At 37.9% G+C, this 21,211-nt stretch overlaps 2 long non-coding RNA genes across 2 annotated transcripts; one reads left to right on the top strand and one right to left on the bottom strand.

The window, feature by feature from the left end:
- Nucleotides 1-422: 422 nt before the first annotated feature.
- On the bottom strand, nt 423-1,702 carry LOC136243244 (uncharacterized). The gene is made up of 2 exons (XR_010694809.1): nt 1,302-1,702; nt 423-517 (listed from the first exon to the last, which is right to left on the bottom strand). It is a non-coding gene; the product is annotated as an uncharacterized lncRNA (long non-coding RNA).
- Nucleotides 1,703-13,815: 12,113 nt separating this feature from the next.
- Nucleotides 13,816-19,985, top strand: LOC136243382 (uncharacterized). Its single transcript, XR_010694862.1, has 2 exons — nt 13,816-14,055; nt 19,755-19,985. It is a non-coding gene; the product is annotated as an uncharacterized lncRNA (long non-coding RNA).
- The last annotated feature ends 1,226 nt before the right edge of the window (nt 19,986-21,211 follow it).

Raw genomic sequence — 21,211 nt, 5'->3', positions numbered from 1 at the left:
CACACTAATGTAGTCATTATTTCAAATAGCTAATTTGACCATGGATACTATGTGAATCTTACCACTAGGGCCTTGTGAGAAGGCTTGGTATCTTCTAATGTCTGGCTAGTTACCTATGTCCCTGTCCAGCTTAGCCCCCCCTTTCAAAAAATTCCAGATCCGCCCCTGAGCTGTGCATGTACACAATTCTTCACAGTCGCAAGTAGCATACCATTTCTCTGAGTACCCGGCATAAATGCCAGAAAGCTGTTCAGCTTACAGTACTGAATACCTGACTGTTGTATTAGGGTAATGATGATGATATGACAAACACATGTGCTTTATACGTCACAATTTCTGTTTCCCTGAAGACAAATCAGAAACCAAAGTGAATTTCTTACTGCATGATAATTAGTAAGAGATGCACTTTGCTTTCTGTATAATTATAACATAACTCATTGCTATAATATTATTTAAGTGCCACTATTTGTTCTCTTTGTATACTAGTGCAAGCACTTCATGACATCTATGTACATATCTGTAAGAAAAAATGTAGATAAAAATTATGCTTTATGTGTGGTTTCCCCATGTAAAGATGTTTACATGCTATCGTGGCATGGTACAATTATATGGAAGCTACATATATGCTTTTTGTTGTGTAGCCACTAGCTGTTTTAAGAAAGCAGATCTTTTGTCAATATTAGTACTTGTGTGAGGCTTTATTCTTAAAACACTATATATTATGTGGTATCATATGCACTAAAAGTTATATTTTCACAATGTAAATGTAACTACTGTACCATGATACAATATATGTAATAGTTGTATCATGTACCCGAGTGATTTGCCTGATACGCACACCCAAGCTTGAGGGCCGTCAGGCCCGAGAACGTGGGTGTACATATCAGGCAAATCACGAGGGCACATGATACAACTGATATGTACCATGCCAATCGCAGGCTAAGAGCCTGCGGGCGATTAATCACCCAAACCAATACGATACCGACCACCGAATTCATTATATAGACCAACTTGTGAGATTCGATTATAGGACAGCAACAACTAACGTTGTGACTACGTTTGTTAACATAAATGGGCAAATCCTACGGATATCACGAAAATACTCAATTTAGTGACTTTACAAAGTGTTTCAAAGTTGCTACATCACTTAAACACTGTTTACACAGTTTTCTAAACATCCAGAGGTGTAAGCTTTGCTGTAGAGTGGTTACTTCGTGATATACGAAAAGTGGCATGGTACGTAATCAAATACGCGGACAAACGCTTGTAAGTTGTAAATTACCCATGACACTAGTTCTCACCTTTAACTTTCGTTGGTCAACTCATAGGGTGGTAAGGGAGTCGAATCGCCTCCGTCTGAGTGCTGCAGAGTGCAGGATGGAAAATCGGCTTCATGGTTTTCATCACGTGAGCAATAATAAACTCCCACAATCGAATGCTGCCAGGATTCTTATTAAAACAAATCAACATTACCTCACCAGATATCAAGGCCATGGTTTAACTTACATAAACCATGGCCAGCCATGGTTTAACTTAAATGTACCATGGCAAGCCAGGGTTTATGAGATATGTACCCTGAAATTTGCCTTTGAAGTTAGGTGGCTTCATGGTACATAGTATGTATGTGCATAGCTATTGTTTCTGGAGTATGGAAATTTCAGTTAAGATATAATTAGCAAAGATTTTCAGTTGTCCTTGTTATTTACCTTTAGTTCTTTCTACCAGGTTTATTTCAGTAAGGGAATTTCAGTCATATGATTAGTACAGCAAGATTTCACTCCTTGGAAATTTCAAGTTACACATTAGGCCACATAAACTTAATTATTAGTTTCTCAGTTCTGGAGAGTAAGAAAAGACTGTCATAGCTCCTCATATCAAATAATTTGTTGGATTTTATGTCATATCTTTCTGGCAGTTTCTTTGGGTGGAACCTTCCGCAGAAACAATTGGGATACTCTAGTAGAACAGTCACTGAATCAACAACACCAAACAGTTGATAAAAGACAGAGTCTAAGAATAGCTATTTCTTTGCTTCTCTGCTTGTGGTTGTTTAGATTACAGCGACTTGAAACTAATGCACTAACTGCTGTATTAGAGTATCTCAATCATTTTGGTGGAAGGATCCTGTGAAAACTTCTTGGTCCGTATGGGAAGCATTAATACTCTCTAAAACTCCGCTTGCTCCTTCTTGCATGTTACAAGTGACTTGAACTCATGTGACCTACTGCTCCCCATTCTGACTATATCTCCTTTTACCCACCCTATGATTGCCTGATCATGATGTGAATAGTAAACAACTGCTTATGTACTTATTTGCTCTTGTATCTTGATCTCTGACTTCAACCTATGCATGCATGTTGGAAGAAGAAACAATAATTTGGTCATTAAAATGCATTTGCAGCATTACTGCTCGATGAGAATTCGTCCACAATCTACATGTATACAAATGATGCACCCTAGAATGTGTTTTATGCTGTTGAAATTACATAGCTAGAACTGATCAATTAATGCTGTCACCCATCAGCTCGCTTTACAGATTGTGGCCAGCTAGTTGGAGGGTTAGTATTGCACGTCCTCTAGGTAGTCCATGCACAGACCATGCAAACACTGTAGGGACAGCATCTGGCTTTAGTCAACATTTCATTGTGGGAATGCCTATTTCACTATGATAAGGAACTCCTTCAGCCACTTACAAAACAGTCCTTTTCAAAGTGATTGGAGCACAACTGCGAGCTTGACAATGGGCTTAGCTAATTGCAAACTGACTAATTGCATCATCACATTGTTTTAAAGTAGGCATTCCAGCCAATTTTTATGTCATGGAAAAAATGGACTTTTTATATTCTTAATAGATAGAGTATTGATTGCCAATCTCAGAAATATGTATATAGTTTGTTGGGCTTGAATTGGCTACTTTGGCATGCAGAGTGCTTTAACACTGCTCCAGGGCTCCCCATACATTTAAAAGCCAAAATTGACACAATGGAATTCATCTATAGCAACCTGGACTGTCTTGAAACTGCTAGTTTGTGTACATGTAATGAGAGTAACTTCAGGGTTAATTGGATCTCAGTGATCTTTGTATATGCTTTGTGGTGAGCAAATATGCTTCACCTACTGTGTATGTACACTTGTGTGTCACTACAATGGTGTACACCCAAAGATTAAGTTAACAATTTATAAAGGTGAACAACTAAAGTGGAGGCGTCAAAATGATGCAACAATACCTACCTAAGGCAAAGTTGTGATTTTAATTATGCATTGTTATGCCGACTTTGAAGTGGTTTATACTTTTGAGTTGGTGACACAACCATCAGAAAACTGTTGTGTAGCTGAAAATCGCTAACCCAAGTAAAATAACTATATTGCGGGACACCATAAACACAGTACATTTTTAAAATTGCGCTAATGTTCACATTTAGGCATGTTAAATGGCTTTTCAAAAACTGTTTATTTCTGTTTTTTTAAGGTGTTTCCATACCTGTATGGTCTTTTACTGCTCTAAACATTACTTTATTCCTTCAGTAGAGTAAATCACATTACAGTTTTTATCTTAATTAGTGAACGATCAGTCCTCTACAATATGAAAATGCCCATACGTGAAATTAGATTTGACGTGCAAAGTAATCAACCTTTTGTTAGGCTCTGGCCTGTGGCATTACATTAACCTGCTATCTGTCCAGGCAGATTGAGTCATACACAACAATTATTTGTTACACAGCACACAAAATAGCATCCCTCAGTGGTTTTAAGGTGACACAAATAATTAATGAAAAAAGGTACACACTTTTCAACCTTCAAATGGTTCTTACATTAAGTAATATTATCTACTATTTCCATAACAATATCAGGCATACTATAGAAACTGTTTTCAACCAAAAGTAAACAGTGAACAAGTTTAAAAGCATATAAATATAATACGAAGAGTATTAAAGCCTAAATGCGATGAACAAAAACTTTCACTACTTCATAGGCTTTATTTATCCTTTGAAAGTAACTCACGTGACGTCTCTGTACAAATTCCCAATGTGACGTAACAAGCTCCAAAATCCATCCGTGTTTCGCTTGCACTAGATAGTCGCCATAGATACTGTGCGTAGTTACGGGCCGCAAAGTTATTTCTAATGTAGGGTTTCCAACTGAAGATAGAAAGTGCTTCTTTTTGTTGTTTCTGGTGATTTTCACACAGACTGACCATTAAGACAAAGCAAACAAGTGCTAATTTATTATCGGATTGCTTGTAGCATTGGGTATCAGCATAAGTTTAACACACAAAAACATACAAAAAGTGGTCACGTGACCAAAAATATCATAATAGTTAAATTGGACAGCTTATTTGAAAATCATTGTGACAGCTTATTAGCCACAATTAGTGTATTTTCTTGCCTTATAATGAGATGTTCTACATCTTTTAGTGCTATAACACATCCTTTATAACTGTAATGGGATTGTTGGCCATGTGACCTCTTTTTAGGGATTTACAGTTAAAATTGCACTGATATTGAAAGTAATAGACAGTTTAATAATATTTTAGCATTTTTTTGTTTTATCTTAAGGTCAGCCCGCATGAAAATCATCGAAACAATGCAAAAGGCTGAAGCATCATCTTATTTTGCAGTGGAAATCCTTTATCAGGGGATTTTTGGTCACATGACCACTTTTTGGATATTTACATAATATTATGTCAAAATTGTGCTGATAGCAACTCCTGCAAATATTCCAATAACAAATTAGCACTTGTTTCCTTTAATTTAAAGGTAAATCTGTGTGAAAATCTCCAGAAACAACAAAATGAAGCACCTTCCTATTTTGAGTGGAAACCCTATCTAATTGTTATATTTCAGTGTCGACTGGTTGTAATTAGTCAGTGTGTAACGTGGCAAATTGGTTTACCTAGCCTCGTAGGTGATAACAGGAATGTGTGTGCTACCACAAGGGACTGCTGTTGTTAACAAACTAATCACTAGTAGGTCATGAGGTAAGTAAATTATGTTATGGTCACACTCTCTCATGTTTGTGGAGTTTTCACAAATATTCAGTGTTGAGAAGCAACTTATAGCTATAGTCTATGTCAAGTGTGCAGTGTAAATGGCAACTTGGATTCATTGTATCAGTTGTCATACTGTATAAATTCACTACTTACCACTTTACACTTGTGTAATTTTAGTGGACTCATGACCAATGGCAGATACCATACCATCAACTACTACCACACTTGGGGATGTAAAGAGTGTGCTGGATTGCTCTGAAACCAAAGCTGTATTATTATGCCTGTATAGTATGGGGACAAAAAACAGAATGTTCTAATAAGACACAAAAATTGAAGAAATCATCCAAGCCACATGATTAGACATCCATCTAAGAACAGCAAATGACAGTGTACTGGTGACCGACAAGCAAGAGCTCAAGATGCACTATACCAAATAATACGATTAACCAATCAGTGTATTTTCAAAAGAACTGACGTAAAATACATAGCTACATTGCACATGAGTAATTCATAATCAATGTACACATATTGCACTGTACAGTTGAAATACTTAAAGTGTATGGATTCTTCATTAGTTACAGTGTGAGAGATTGTCAAAAAAATCATTGACTTAACATATTCTGTACTGGTAGGGCTACCCCAGTACCTGTAACTTTAGCCAGCACTGTAGCAATGGTTTCTTTATTGGCGTGTAGTAAACCACTGAAATAAGTCATAACTGGGACCAATCAATCATATGTTTATCCACTTTATAGTCTGATGGAATGTAAGGCTTCCATACAGGCCTCCTTCAAATCTAATCATATGACCCAGAATTGAATGTGGCCTGGTGACCAAGTGTTCAATAATTGCAGACACACTTGCAGTACAGTATAGAATAGATCTAAGTTCCGTTTCTACAACTACAAGGCCACGGGCCGGGTAGCTGAAAATCAGTCACTAACCAGACATTGATAAATACAGTACTGGCTCAATATGTGGAATGTAGCTAGCTACAATAAACTACGTACCTAATTGTACTCAGTAATTTTTTATGGCTGATAGCTATTCAGTAATATATACAGGACTCTTGTCTACATTACTGGTAACTGTAGGACTAGAGAATTACTTATAACTTGGTAACTTACAGGACTGTGACTAGATGCAAAAAAACCAGAACCATAAAACTTTATACTTTTGTCTACATTACTGGTAACTTGGTAACTTTCAAGGCTAAATGCACAAAAATTTTATATTTTTGCCTACTTTACTGGTAACCGACTTGGTAACTTGCTGAATAATAAAACTATATGTTTGCTACAACACTGGAAACTAGTAACTTGGTCATTTTTTATTAAGGCTTTACAGCACAAGTGCTGAAGGTCTGTAGGACACCTGGTCCTACAGCCTGTTTAAAGTTGAAACAGAAAATAAGGTGGAGAAAGGAGAAAAAATCCATGACTGGACCTAGTCAGCCTCGAACCTGCAACCATCCGATTAACGCTCAAACTCTTACAGGAGTCTGCCAGGTAGTCAGGATGTTTTCTCCTTGTCAATTTCATGTGTATATATCCAAGGAACTCTAGAGAGTGACTTATTATCTCAAAGTACCCCATGTGGAACCAAATGGATATTAGTTTATTTATTAAGGCTTTACAGCACAAGGCTAGAAGCAGAAAACTTTACATTTTTACCTATTTTATACTGTAGTAAGCAACTTGGTAACCTGCTGAATAACAGAACTGTAAAACTATATATTTTTGCCTACATTACTGGTAACCTGGTAACTTACAGGGCTAGAAGCAGAAAACTTTACATTTTTGCCTATTATACTGGTAACCGACTTGGTAACCTGCTGAATAACTGAGCATAAAACTTTATATTTTGTTAAGCAAATAACAAAATATAAAGTTTTATTAGCTATAATGTTATCATTTGTGACATTCAAATGGTTTTATTATAACTTAAATAAAATTAAGTTATAATGGTAACATACTGTACCAAACGGCTTTTTGTTCCTATAACCACTGCACCACCGGTGCTAGCTGCCAGCTCTTCTTATTTTTGCCATATTTAAATGTCACAAATGTAAATCACTATATATCATTATACATCTAATCCAAACCCTAACCCTAACCTAATGTTTTAAAACGTTGTCCTAATCCTACTCGCGCTTCTTCCTAATCCTAAGGGCGCTTTTCCTAATCCCAAGAGCGCTGTTCCTATTCCCAAGGGCGCTGTTCCTAATCCTAAGGGCGCTGTTCTTCTGACTCCTAAAAGTGTTTTCTAACCCTAGGGGTACTGTTACTAATCCTAGGAACACAGTAAGAGCGAGAGTAAGAGCAAAATTACGCAAAATTACGATAAAAACTGAAATGGTACTGTACGTAATGTACGTAATGGAAGTGGGAGCATGAAACAGAGTTCAACTCCCACAAAGGACTGCCAGGCAACAGGCTAAATAGATGTAAAAATGTCCGGGCATTGTGGCGCCACAGACAAACAGAGAGTTGCTCTAGCAGATGGCAGTACGCTAGGCCACGAGAAATGCCACTCCTGGTGGTTGTCCTCAAAGCAATATCCTGCAAGACAGGAAACGCATGTGCAATCGACTGTATAGTACGCGACTTCCGTTTCCAATCCCTTTGGTATACTGTATCTATGATTGAAGTAAATAGAAGACTGATCGTTGCCCGATCGCAACGAATTACGTAATTTACCGCTTGCGCCAAATTGACCACAAATTTGTATCATCTTGTGCAGAAAATGGTGTGAATAATTCAATCAAATACCACAGAGTTATGAATACTGGTTCATCAGTGTGAAAGTTTATGGTGGCCTGCACTACACACACTTTAAAGTAAGCACCAGTGAATATACCTTCCATCCAACAGCATGTTTTTAAAGTTTCCGACAACATGTACAAGGCTGTAAGGGAATGACCCAAAACTTACTTAGATCTTGACTTAGATGTAACAGACACAAGATTTCCATGATGATCAGCATGTGAACAAACCCCAAGGCATAGCGATTTTCATCCCCACTGGACTGAGCTTGGATGGCAGAGCAATCCCATGCAAGTTAAACAAGCACCATGCATGCATTATTTTGTGCATGGGGTTCTATTGGGAAATAGCTATACACTATACGGAGAATTTTTGGTGATAAAAAATCTTGGATGTTGGAATGCCTAACTACAGCAAGCACTGACTAGTAAACATGTTTGAGTGCATGATCTATTGACTATGTCACAATAAAAGGTTCTTACTGTGGTAAAAAATTACCTCATATCTCTGTCCATTTAGATGAGCAGCTGAAGTTTCTGGAGCACAGGGTGACTCCAATAAACCTTTATTTTCGAATACCTGTACAACATGAGAGCTTCTATTGAACAAATCATTAATACTGCAGAAAAGTCAAACACAACATTTGCATTTACAGAAACATAATTAACTAGCCATGAAGGTAGACAAGCACGTATCATTAAAAATCCATGCAATGCTAATAATGCCGGAACTCGGGAAAAGTAGTCACATAAAGATAGATACTGAGAAATCACGAATCATTCACATGTATAGTGTATGGATAATATACAGTGATACCTTTTATAGGCATGTAACTATGGAACATCCAGGGAGTACCAGTAATGTGAATGAATTGCAACTGAAATTGTAGTTGACATAACTCGGTTGGATGAGATTATTTGCTGCCATATATAGCTGTAGTGATGATCTGATAGACAACAGGGGGATTTATATGTATATCCTTCATATGTTTTCCTTTGTAAATTATCACATACGTATATAGTGCATTGTATGCATGAATACATTATAGTAAATTCCATCCAGTAACCCAATGGTTGCAGGTACTCGGTTGACCAGGTCCAGTCATGGATTTTCTCTTTTCTGTACCTTTTCAAACATACTTAGTATCATACAGTACAATAGTATCATATAGTACAATAGTACTGTATAGTAGGGGTTGGTAAGAAATCATATGGTTTTGTGGATTTTCACACCTTAAAAAAATGGCCTTGCAATAAATTTTACCCGAAAAAACATCCTGGAATGCATTAGTACTGTTATAATGATGCTGCACCTTGGGTAAATGAAGCAAAAAGTCGAATATTTTGATGTACAGTGAGTTTAAAAAATTTCAAAATTCACCTAGCTAAGGGTAGGTAACGAGCCAAAATCGTCTACAAAATTTCAAAGATGACTGCCCATATTTCATCTTTCAGAAATATGACTGCCCATATTTCATCTTTCAGAAATATGACTGCCCATATTTCATCTTTCAAGACAAATTTCAGTTCAAATATCTTCGTAAAATTCAGTAATTTAACATTAGTAAATCCGTAAATTTTAGACTTCGTAAAATTCCGTAAATTTTCGTTAGATCTTTTTGATCGTCAGATTTCATCTTTCAAACTGCACAAATTTCAGGCAATATTTCAAGGTGATATACGAAATTTCAGGTCGTTACCTACCCCTCCCCCCCCCTGGCTGTAAGATCCGGTAGCGCTAGGTGTACGGCTCCAGAAACTTCAAACAGTCAAGGTAATGACGGTGGATTCACAAATCTGTTGTTCCGATCACTGCACCATGCTGTTTGCTTTCATCATTCATCTTCTTCTCTGTTCTTCTCGAAGGATACTTAATAGTTGTGGCGCGCCCCACAACACAAACACGTGATTTTAACGAAATGCGAATACATGTGCGTAAGATGAGGGTGAATGGGTGTAGTACCCAAGGAGTTGTCTCTAGCATTTGTTAACACTGGATAGTTGTTTTATATAGTCTTAATTATTATTTTTGTTACTGTGCAGAAATCAAAAAGATTGTTGTGCACAGGTGTAATCATAATGAATGTTCAGGTTAGTACAAAACTCATCTAAGGTAGGGGAGTGAATTACAAAGGGGGGGAGTGTGTTTCAGAGTCTGATTGTAGAAGGGAAAAAGGAAAATTTATAAGAATCAATCATAGTGTCAAGCTGTTTATAATATCCTTCCCTTGATGGACGATGATTAGGTATAAAATCATTTGTGGGTATACTTAGATTGCCATTAATTATCTTATACATTGTAGTTATTTTAGACTTGTTTCTTCTTTCTTCAAGGTAAATTTAATGATGACATCATTCTTGTTACACTACACAATTGTAAGAAAAGGTGTGGATAGAAAAAAGTAATCGGGCTGCTTTTAGCTACATGTATGTGGTACAAGAATGACTAAACATCGAAGCCTTGGAGTCCACTTGTTCTTTCTGGCATGCTACAAGTGACTTGAACTCATGTGATCTTTACTTATACTGTATTTCCTTGTATAAAAGCCCCAGGCATTTATTTCTTATAATCTATTCATGAACCAGCTAAAAAATCTTGTAACAGCTGGTATTGACATATTTATGACAAGTCACGGGTTTCAGTAGTTGTAGTAAGGCTTGTTCAACAAATTATGTTATTGTAATCTCGTCTTACTCCTTGTATTAAGGTAGCACCCCCTGGCCTTCATTTAGGACCAGGAGTTTATTTGGATGTGGCTTTTATATGGTAGTTTTAATTGTTTATGTACTTATTTACTCACCAAGTTACCTTACCCTGATCTCTGACTTCAACCTTTGCATGTATGGAAGAAATCACAAGTGTTGGATCATCAGAATACACAGTTGCAGTTTTAATGCTTGACAAGAGTTCTTCCACAATCTACATGTATACTGATGATGAACCTTAAAACTACATAGAACTAACCAATCATTGCTGTCTCCTCTCAGCTCGCTTTACGGATTGTGGCCGGCTGGTTGGAAGGTTAGTACTGGCCTCTACGTAGTCCACAGACCGTGCAAACACTGTAGGGACAGCATCTGGCTTTAGTTGGCGTTTCGTTGTGGGAATGCCCATTTCACTATGATAATGAACCTCTTCAGTTACAAAACAGTCCTTTTCAAAGTGTTTGGAGCACAACTGCAAGCTGGAAGATGGGCCAAATTTATTCTAACGATCTTGCTATCACTAACAACAACAATCTAATCCTGCCTAATCCAGCTTAAATTCCTAATTTTCCCCTCTTTTGTTTGTTTACTTTTTTATAACACAATTATGACTACTGAATCCATGTGTACCACATTAAAAGAAAGAATGGCACCAGGCATTCCATAAAATAGTTTTGCATCTGAATGCGCACCCCAATAAATCCAATTACACACTGAAAAATAAGGTGGCCATTATGCTTCATTTGTAGCTATGCTCCACTTGTTACACAGTGTTACAAACGAAGAACAGTACAAAAAACTTCTCTGCAATGAATCCAGTTGCTTCGAAAATTTGGGCAAAAAGCATGACACAGCCAGAGGGAAGCCGTATCACACTATCACGAATCAACACTTCGTGCTGTCAGCGAAAAGAACTGGAACACAAAGGTAAGTCCATGATATGTGCATTGTACGTACTGCAATTGGCTAAAAGGCATGTCTCGGGACAAAGTAATGTCGAACAGTGAAAATATCAAGCCTGTAGCCTTATCCATTGTCAAGTTATGCTTGGCTGAGGGCATCAGTTAGTTAGTCAGTAGAAAATTCAGTTAAATAGGAAATTTTTAAAATTCCATAGAAACTTGTTGGAGGGGTTTGGGGGCCAATCTGAAGGCATTTTTTGGCTTGGCTATGCCTAACCAACACTGCCACACTGTTATGAAGGAAATTTGAGGCTGGTCTTATGGTGATATTTTTGGGCAAGAAACCCCAAAACTGCATGATTGTTAATATACAGTACTACCGTACTGTATGATAAATTTTATATTCAGTAAATTCTTGTGGGTAGATTTAAATGTCTCAGGACTCCCACCTAGAGGTGGTAACAGGTTAACACAACTAATAATTGACCACAACAGTCTTAAGGTTTCTTTGGTGTGTTTATTATGTAAATCGTTTTTCAGAAAAACAATGCAAAACTGTTCATTGAGTTGAGGAATTTGTAAACTGTGCACTAACAGAATTAATCTTTTGCAAATTATACAAGTAATAGTTGTAACATGGGCATGAGGGCTTTGCCTGATATGCATGCCCGAGGGCCGCAGGCCCGATGGCAGAGGGCATACATATCAGGCAAAGCCCGAATTGCCCCGTGTTACAACTAATATGTAGCACTTCTTAGGCTGATAGCCTATGCAGGATGATCAACCACCCAAGCCAATACAAGTACAGCCACTGGATGTATTATATACTGTGCCAAAAAACAGTCCAGCTGTAAAAAAAGGCGAGGCCAAGAATGCACAAGTACATGTTCATGGAGTAACCAAAAGACATGATATCAAAATCTGGCCAAGAAAGCATTTACAGTATAGGCACTTTTGTGCATTCATTTTCTATATGCTTCACATTATCACATCCAGCTAGCTGTACATGTGCAAGGGCGACGAACCCCCCTTTCAGAAGCAGAATTTTTTAAAATTACAGATCACACCAAATCTTACAGCCCTGGAGCTCTCCGGTAGCTACTTTCCAACTGGCGCTCTTCTGTACTACTCTTGAGGGTCACATCACATTAATGCCGAACCCTGCAAATCATATCTATTGCATCACGTGATCAATTGCGCATGTGATGAATGGCGCGGGTGAAATGGCGAAGGACTGTTCAGTGGTTGGTTGAGACATATTACAAGCTTAAGGCAGCAGCTGCTAAACTTGAGTGGTCATGTTATACATGTGTCAGGTTAGCACGAACTATGAATTGTTGATGTATATTCCTGATGAATTGGTTGTTTATTAATTTTATTACATACATGTTGTGGTCACGTGATGTCTCGAACATATTGGAGTACAAACCAAGTCTGAAGTTATTGACCATCAACAGGAGGGACCGGCCGAGAATAATGTATATAGCTGGAAAGAAGTATTGCCAACTAAGGGACTCGAGCGTGGAGGGCTTCCGTGTGCTAGGAAATCAAGTTGAAGTTGGCTGTCAGTATGCTGTCTGGAAGTGAAGATTAGTTAGTTTTACAATAGGTTTATAGTTTCTATAAGCTGCATAAACAGCAGTGTGTAGGTTTTAGCTAGTTAGATGTACAAACACCTTTTAATGTTACTGCCTAAGGGCGCATTTTGTGTATGCATCATTTTTGTTCAAACATGGTCTAGGGGAAGCACCCAGGCCTTCCCCTAAAGACATTCCGGCCACTTTAAATCCAAACCCCCTTCAAAATAATCCTGGCTATGCCCCTGCATGTGTGCTTGCAATATAAACAATACTACTGAGATGATAAAAGATATTACACTACATTGTTACCAAAATTAATTTAACTAAAAATTTACAAATATAGTTTCTATTTGGCCATCTTTTTATTTTAATATACAGTGCAAAAAGATGGCCAAGTAGAAACCAATTGTAAATTTTTAGTTAAATTAATTTTGGTAACAATGCAGTGTAATATCTTTTATCATCTCAGTAGTATTGTTTATATTGCAAGCACACATGTACAGCTAGCTGGATGTGATAATGTGAAGCATATAGAAAATGAATGCACAAAAGTGCCTATACTGTAAATGCTTTCTTGGCCAGATTTTGATATTATGCATGTCTTTTGGTTACTCCATGAACATGTACTTGTGCATTCTTGGCCTCGCCTTTTTTTACAGCTGGGCTGTTTTTGGCACAGGATATCACTACTTTTTGTTGAATAGAGAACATACAGTTTATAACTGCATGGATGCATGCATAATAACAGCTTCAGCAACAGATTAGCTAGCTAAATTAGTAGCAAAAGCTTCCAAGTTCAGTGTTTAGAAGCGCTACTAAAAGTGACTTGCTAAGAGAAAATTCACTCAAACTGAAAATAATGTTCAAATTCCCGCAAGGACTCACATGATATCTCGCGTGATGTTTCACGTAAATAAGAACCGGCAAAGTCGAGGCTACAGTCTTAATTGTTCTTGCTGAAGCAGTGGGTTGGTGATATAACTAGTCTAGTCGAAATCTGTGCGTGACAAGTGGAGCCGAATCAGCTGCGAGTTGTTGCTGAATGTATGCCTCGGAATGGACATGAAGCCTGACGGCACTGAATGCATCACTATTCTCCCAGCAAATTGCCGGGTAAGTTCATGTATAGCTAAGTCATTGTAAACGGCTATATAACTACTGTCATAATTTTAGACAGGAATCTCCCATTCCATAGTAGCTTCCTGGGATTATATACTACGCAAGGGGGGTGTCACTCAGGCTCTTCCTGTAGGTAGATCTGCGACCGCGGTCAAACTCTAAGTCAACGGTCAAGGCCACTAAATAGCTCTTACAGTGGGTCAAGGGTCAAGACGATACGGAAGGTTCGAAACCCACAATCGAAAACTATACGTAGCTATTATCAAGTTTATGGGATTATACATAACTCACAAGAAGTAAGGATCTCCAAGAAGATGTTTTAAAGCTCCAACAGGCATTTCGCCGTAATTATAATGATTTTTCTCTCCCAGCTGCTGGTAGCACGCACTAAGAAAATATTATGCTAGGTTACAAGCGCAGGTGCGTATAGGAAAATAGAGAAATAACAAAAGTTCGACAAGAAACGCTAAAGTCACAGGTCAAAGACGATAAACGCTGCAAGTCAAGGGTCAAGGTGAAATTTTCCCCAGTCAAGACTTTGACCGCGGTTGCAGATCTACCTACAGCGTGAGCCGACATGACACCCCCTTGCTACGTACGCTTGTGTAGGCCGACTGAGCCTCGTAGCTGGCTTGTTCTAGCTGTGTGGGTCAGATTGCGAACAAGTTGAGCTGAACCCTGAGAAAACAGCTAAAAATGAAAGAGGATATTTTCTCAACGTTTCAACCAACCAAGATGGTTGGTGATCATGACAACAAAGATGTCAAGAGTAAACAAGTGCTTCCACCATAGATAATATATGTGACCCAGTCTGAGAAAATCGGTCTTATCGCCCATGTCAGCAGATTCGATTTTTCACCCAGGAAACAAAGCTACATGAATAAACTATCTAATTCCACAATCAAAATCAGCTAGACTTGAGTGGTCTAGTTTTGCTGGCTGCTTTTCCCAAGCCCAGTGTTGATCCGTACGTGTGGTGTGGGGCCTTAATGGAGCTCTGGTCAGCCTGGGGATGACTGTATGTGGCTGTACAGTTCTGTGGTGTTGAATAAGCACCTCTGCTGTGAATTTCCTTTCATTTTAGCCAGTTCTGAGACCTAAATGGCTCAAAACTTGGCCTAATTCATCCCTTGGCCTAATTCATCCCTTGGCCTTCCCTTTTGATTTTTGAACACCATCTTACCTGCCTTCCAGGGCTCCCGCCTCCTACCCAATTTGCAGCTCGCCTGATACAGTCAACCTTGGTTTAAAAACTATCTAAAATGGCGGGAAACTTAGTTGTTGGCTACTTGCACAGTGGATGCTCTAGAAGGTAAGGAATTGGGATAAAACGTGTGAAAATTTGGTACACATAGCTTCAACCATTGGCGAGCTACAACACACTAAATACTTAAAACCGGCGTTTCTCGATACTTTTAAATAGGCGAAAAGCCTGGTTTTCTCAGGCTGGGTCACATATTATCTGTGCTTCCACCAACAGTTCAGGAAAGGTTAATCATAGATAATCGGGATTGGAAACCGGAGTAAATTCAATACAAAATGCGCGAGCCGTCAGCATTGCAATAATCAACACCTTACCTTTGATCGGTGTTGATTCATCTGGCACAAGAGGAACGAAGAGAAAGGGCAGATAAGCCTTCTAGGAGCGGAGATGAAAAGGATTTCTTATTATGGTAAGAGTTATACTGTTGTTTTACTGGTGTATGATTGTCTAAATTTCGAGAGCGAATCTTGTAGAACGCGTTTTGTGCAATGATTATTAGATTGCACCCTCATGGTTTGGGGTTCTGAGAGCACAATAGAAGCGTTCTTTTTCCATGTAAATGGTACCGATTGAAAGCTAAGACGTTAGTATATCCATTCATGTAAGCCAAAACCTTTAGTTCCGCCATTTTGTGGTGAAATGACAGCATGAACTGCGAAGTAAGAATTTTTTGCAGTACTGCAGTTTGGGGTTCACAGGCCTTTTTATAGACATTTTTAGCTAACTTTCTGACGTATTTCCAGTAATTCATACGTATACAAATCAATGAGAATGCCTTTGAAAGCTATTTTCCTGTACTGTTGTAGTGAAATATTCGATTCTTTGAAGCACATGCAAGTATTTCAATTTAGCTACAACTACACATTTTACAGTTACTATTCCCACTCTACAAATGACAGGAGAGCTCATAGAAACCTTAGGCTTAGCAGTAAAAGCACTTTCAGCCTAAACACAAGGGTTTGCCAGTGTCCATCCCACTGAAAATCCTCACTATAATATTAAACTATTTGACATAAGTTGTTCTCAGAAAGTGATTAGTATAAATTATGGCAGGACGTTTGGAGCAATGGTAAAATAGTAGTGCACAAGTCAAGAAAACACACTGGAAACTTCTTGAAAAAACATTATGATGGATGTTCTATTAGAGTATTTGACTGTTCTATTAGAGTATTTCGATTTTTAGCAGCTTTTAGGTTAAGTCTCACACCAAAAGTATAACTTGAACCCCTCATAGGCGGGTAGTGCTAAAAGCCGGAACAAAATGGAACGGAATGGGGCGCGCTCCAAGTTAATAAACCGTTTTTGCAGATTGTATACCGTTTCCTACAATTACATAGTGACTAGAATTGTGCTGAAGTTAGTTTTCTTCTACTTGTAGGCATGCTAGAAATCACTCGCTCGAAGTTTCTAGTTAATGCCCACCACACGAAAGCATTTTGCAACTACCTACGCTGAAAAACTATTATTTTGTAAGTACTGTAAGCATATGATTCACAGCCACTAACATGCACTGTGGTTAACTCTTGTAAATTATTGCCCATGCTGGCAGACTTCAGAAAACCATCCTCGCTGTTACTAAAGAGTTGGACACGACTATAACATGAAAATACTACAGTAGTTTACCTTTTACAATGCGGATAAGGAAGCAATTCTCACCTGCAAGACTGACATCAACTAGATCAAATCATGCTTGTAAATTTTACCACATTCAAACTTCTTGTGATACTTACAAATTCTCCTTCTTCCCCAAAACGATACCTGAATGGAACAGTCTCCAAATCAATAACATTAATAACCTATCCCTTGCAGATTTTATAAACTTGTATAAACTAATAACTAAATTAATTTTAGTATTAGCGTTTTACCCCTTTAGGGGCTTTGCAAATTAATAAAATAAAACGAAATTCTACATCAGGATTAAACAGAATTTGATGGATTGGTAAGAGCACAACATGCCACGTGGCAGGCATTAAATAGAGCGAGATTTCTAGCTTGCATATAAGTAGAAGGAAATGAACTCTAGCACAATTCTAGTCAGTGTGTGGCAGTTGGAAACGATGCAAAATCTGTCTCAAACAATTTTTCTACTTGGCGCGCGCCCTAATTGGTTCCGTTCCATTCCGTTTTTAGCACTACCCCTCATAGGCTAAGTAAAGTTAGCCATTCTCCCTTCTCTTTCTATCCCATGCATTCATATAAGATGCAATTTTACCTAGCTTGCACATGATAAAATTTTGGAGGGGGGGTGCTTCAGCACCCCAGGCGCCCTTCCCCCTAGGTCCGCCCTTGCATGGCGTACGCATGCGTAATTGCTACATTTAGCTATTCTCTAAGTGAAATAACCTATGTTACCACCCCTATTTAGGATTTTGTTGCATATACAGCGGTCTAAAGCACGTTATGGGTATCCACATTGCAGCATCATGCAGAAATCGCTTATTAGGCCACTCCAAATAAATTCTATATTTTCCGTCCTGGACTCAGGCATATTTGCATGCGGGTGGGCGGTCCATTTCCATTATTTCATAATAAGATTGGCTAGCTTTTCAAGCCATTATTTGCCTGGCACAGCCAAAAAGGCTGCATAAAAGCATGCTTAAGCTTGTTCCTTCCTTTGTAAGTTGCAAAAATAACATAGCTAAACGTGAAGTTTGTGCTGACTTGATAGCACTGCTGCAATGGCGGATCCAGGATGGGGCATTTGGGGCAAATGCCCCCCCCCCCCCCCCTCCCCCCCCCCTTCAAGAAATTGCATACAAGATCGAGATACTCTAATAGAGCAGTCAATTACTCTAATAAAGCAGTCACAATGTTCATGCGGCAGTGTAGCTTACCTATGAAGCTATAAATAGGATTTTATTTTACATAACAGACGTGATATAGTTGGTAAGGATAACTAGCTATTATTGTCGTGACCTTTTTTTTTTTTTTTTTTTTTTTTTGGTCTTCAACTGGTTTTCAGCAAGTTTTTTTGGTCTTCAACTGTTTTTCAGAAAGGTGCCCCCCTCTTTCCAAACTCTGGATCCGCCCCTGTGCTGACACCTGAGCTGACACTGTTTCAAGATAGCTTTTACTGAGCCTATCAGTATGGAAGAATAACTGGAAAATAATGGAAAAATATGGAATATTTAGAGCTGGCAGTAACCAGATGTGGGCGGTGGACGGGAAACTGAGAATTTATTTGGAGTGGCCTTAAAGCATGCATGCATATGCATTCATCACACAAAATTGCAAGAAGTGTTACAGTAGATTGCATTTCCGTTTAAAAATTGCATCACACATGCGCTGTTTTAATACGCACAGTTTTTAAATGCAATTTTTCACGGGGCTACTTTTACAAACTGAAAATCATAGTCCCAGGGGTCACTAACTTGTTTCGTGAAACAAAACATTTGCAATCTTGCGTGCGCATGTACAAATGTGGCACGGAATTTTTAAACGGAAATGCAATCTGGTGTAAATTCCCTGTACGGCTGTACAGAGGTTTTCGTGAACCTTGCGGCAAAAAACTGTGCCAGTCGAATGACGCATGCGCTAGCGAATTTATCAGTTTTGAATGTCAAAAGTAGCTACAAGTGTTTTAGTGGTGCCTGATGGCAACTGTTTAGGACAGGAATCACTTCTTCTCACAGCCGAGTGTCATTCCAGTGTGGCACAAAGTCTACAATTCACTACAGTATGAATACGCACATGCATCTAGCTAATTCGAATAATTTTTTCAAGGTTCACGCAAACCGCTGTACAGTACAATGTACAAATAATGTAATAAAGTATATGTCTAATTTAAATGTACATTACCACAAATATTTACAGGTGTGTTAGGTGTACAATCTACCTTGACTTGTTGTGTCTTTAAGATTGCCGAAGATTTGATTTTATAGGATTGTGTGTATTTAAATTTATTTTCAAGCTATATAGCTATAGTCAATATTATATATTATGGTTAAAATCCGTCATTTATTCCACAGGGACAGATGGGTGATATAAAAAAAAGTTAATCAGTCACAGCATTGTATTTCCATGAACCGTGTTTATTCATATACATGCAGTAGATTGCATATTGGTTGTCGACCATACAAAATTTCTGAATGGAATCCAACCAATGATTGGCATGCACCCAGACTTTTAAACTTCTTACAAACTAGCTGATTGGCTGTTTTTCATGTGATATCACCAATGAAAAATGTGACTGATGGCTAGTATATTACTGTATTTTATAAAAGTCACACGCGCTAAATAAACACTATACCATGAATAATGATGCATGGAGAAACCAAACAGCTACTAAAATCATACTTACACAAACTGAAGCCATATGTTATAGTCATTATACTAGGTATAGGCAGTGTTATAGGCTGGTGAGTATAGTACCAGACTATTTAACATTATTTGTATAGTTTAGGCCATTATTATATGCCTCTTTTTTCAGTGTCATCCAAGCTACATGATTAGTCATCCATCAAAGAATAGCAAATGACAGTGTACTGGTGACTGACATGCAAGAGCTCAAGATGCACTATACCAAATAATACGATTAACCGGTATGTTAAAAAGAACTGACGTAAAACACATAGCTACATTGCACATGAGTAATTCATAATCAATGTACACATATTGCACTGTACAGTTGAAATATTTAAAGTGTATGGATTCTTCATTAGTTACAGTGTGAGAGATTGTCAAAAAAACTATTAACTTAACACATTCTGTACTGGTAGGGCTACCCCAGTACCTGCATGTAGCTTTGGCCAGCACTGTAGCAATGGTTTCTTTATTGGTGTGTAGTAAACCACTGAAATAAGTCATAACTGGAACCAATCAATCACATGTTTATCCACTTCATAGTCTGATGGAATGTAAGGCTTCCATACAGGCCTCCTTCAAATCTAATCATATGACCTGGAATTGAATGTGGCCTGGTGACCAAGTGTTCAATAATTGCAGACACACTTGCGGTACAATATGGAATAGATCTAAGTTCCATTTCTACAACTACAAGGCCACGGGTAGCTGAAAATCAGTCACTAACCAGACATTGATTAATATCTACAGTACTGCCTCGATATGTGGAATCACCAGGTCCCATTTTAAGATAAAGTTACCAGTAACTAAAGTAACTTAGTAACCTAATGAACAAAGGAAAATTACGTTAATGTAGCTATCTACAATAAACTACATAATAGTCCGGCAGAAGAAGGAGCTTTTTTGGCTGAACTTTGCAATGTGGTCTATAGTTTATTTTATGTTACAAATATTTCTCCATACTATGGACTACTCAAAACCACCTGCTGGACATCTGTCAGCATTGGGCAAATTGGGATATTACCTCAGGAAATTCTAGTATTTTGGTCATTCCATGCTAAAGTATCAAAGAAATTAAAATGTTAACCCACTCTTTTCAAATTTCTTAAATTGGCACAAAGACAGTGCATCATGAGTCAAAGTTATACACCAAGTTTCATTAGATTCCTTTGATTACATTCCATGTTATGCCTGTTTGCTTTATACTATAGGTATTTTACTGCATTTGTGATTGCACAATACTTCTATTATTGAATTATACAGTAAAACCTGTCTAAATGGATCACTGTATAATAAAGTCACCTGATTTAACTGACCATTGTATAACAGTCTCCTAACTGTGTCATTTGTGTACACAGTGATATTAACATGTTTAATGCAACCAACTCCTTCATAAGGCATGCGACCGGAACGGGCAAGTTCACTATATATTATTTTTATGCTGAGCGATTAAATAAATTTATAGTAGTTAAATTAATGTAATCTCATCAACTAAATGGTTTTAGGTAATAAGTAATTGTATAAGTTGTGTTTTGAACGTTAGCTTGACTTTCTGCCTTGAGTAGAGCACATGTACATGTAAAG

This window comes from Dysidea avara, chromosome 13, assembly GCF_963678975.1.
Source record: "Dysidea avara chromosome 13, odDysAvar1.4, whole genome shotgun sequence".
Taxonomy (NCBI): domain Eukaryota; kingdom Metazoa; phylum Porifera; class Demospongiae; order Dictyoceratida; family Dysideidae; genus Dysidea; species Dysidea avara.
The sequence above is the reverse complement of the archived record's forward strand: the minus strand, read 5'-3'. Positions and strand labels throughout refer to the sequence as shown.